Source organism: Orbicella faveolata, unplaced genomic scaffold, assembly GCF_042242905.1.
Source record: "Orbicella faveolata isolate gen_17 unplaced genomic scaffold, um_ofav_v1 contig_26, whole genome shotgun sequence".
NCBI lineage: Eukaryota > Metazoa > Cnidaria > Anthozoa > Scleractinia > Merulinidae > Orbicella > Orbicella faveolata.
Genome location: NW_028301554.1, coordinates 16,867,501 through 16,868,765, shown reverse-complemented (window position 1 = coordinate 16,868,765; position 1,265 = coordinate 16,867,501). Strand labels below are relative to the sequence as shown.

The following is a 1,265-nucleotide window of genomic DNA, read 5'->3' as shown; positions in this document are numbered from 1 at the left end:
TTTTCTAACCCTCCAACATCCTTTGTCTCCGTAGAAACTGATCTGGAGTATTGCTGGGTTTTGTCTTATACTGTGCCATCCTGTTGACAAGTAAATAAACATCAGTGGTAATAATTACATGTATTTTCAATGTATCAATTGAAGGGGTGAGTAGAATAAAGCGCTACCTGCCTTTTAGAAAACGTGGAGGTAACCAGCATTGAAACACCTCCCATAAAGCAATTTATACAGTTTACTCTTGTCCTCATTATTGTCTACAAAGAGCTAGTAGTGTTTACTAGATTATTTGAGACAACAACCCAGACCATAGTAACCTGTGAAAATTGCTGGGAGGAATTTAAATCCTGGCTGCCTCAGAATTTTCCAAAAGTCACTTAGGGCTTTATATCTCCACACATCCCATCAATTTTATGATTTCTGCAACCACTTGAGTTAGTCAAAATTTTACAGTCAAAGCAATGTCTAATAGCACTTTAATTATATATTAAATAATCATGTTTTGATAAGTATTTTTCTTCAATAACAAACAATGGTTAGTTTGAATTAGAAGTGCATGGCAAGGTCAGACATCCTTGAGAACCACGCAGCTAATATAATACTTCATTATCCAACCTCACTGCTTCATTATCCAACACTTTTGGCTAATCGTCTACGTACTTTCAATTTGATCAACCAAACAGGGCCATTCCATTTTACATCGACTGACATTTCTCCTATTGAGAAGGTACATGTAAGTCATATTTTACTCCCTGTGATAGAAAGATCAAAGTGCTAACATGATCTCCCCCTCAGGAAATTTTTGTTTACCCAAATTTTTATTTGCTCCCCCCCCCCCCCCCCCCTCCCCAGGAAAAAAACAACTTTCTTCCAAAGCCCCTTCATTCTTTCCTTTCTGCAACTAATTTACTATCAGTGACAGATTCAGGCGGGGGCAGACTAGGCCCTACTGGAACAAGCCTCAAAGATTACTGGTCTCATGTTTAGAATTCAGCTACTTTGATTCACCATAGCAAATACTGCTGAACCAAAATATACCAATTAAGCACAGTTAAGAATTTGTTTGTCTCCAAATGAAGCTTGGAGACTTACCTCGGATGTGGAGCTGCAGTGTCGTTTGGTTCCGAAGAAACCGTAAATTGAGCTGCGAAAGATTCTGAAAGACCTTCCATCTTATTTAAAACAATAAAGAACGATCCCCTCCTTTCAGAATCGACGCAAATATCACAGGAAATGCTTTCCCGGGCCAATCATAAAAAATAAATTCT

General features: G+C 38.2%; 1 protein-coding gene across 2 annotated transcripts in view; it reads left to right on the top strand.

Annotated features, from left to right (window-relative positions):
* The first annotated feature begins 872 nt into the window (after positions 1–872).
* The window catches only part of LOC110042358 (slowpoke-binding protein-like), a 13,675-nt gene continuing 13,282 nt past the window's right edge, over positions 873–1,265 (top strand). Inside the window, exon 1 of one of the 2 annotated variants that reach the window (XM_089295426.1) lies at positions 873–1,265. This exon is cut by the window's right edge and continues 344 nt beyond it. The gene's annotated coding sequence lies outside the window, so the exon portion shown is untranslated. The other variant, XM_089295427.1, reaches the window with a different exon arrangement.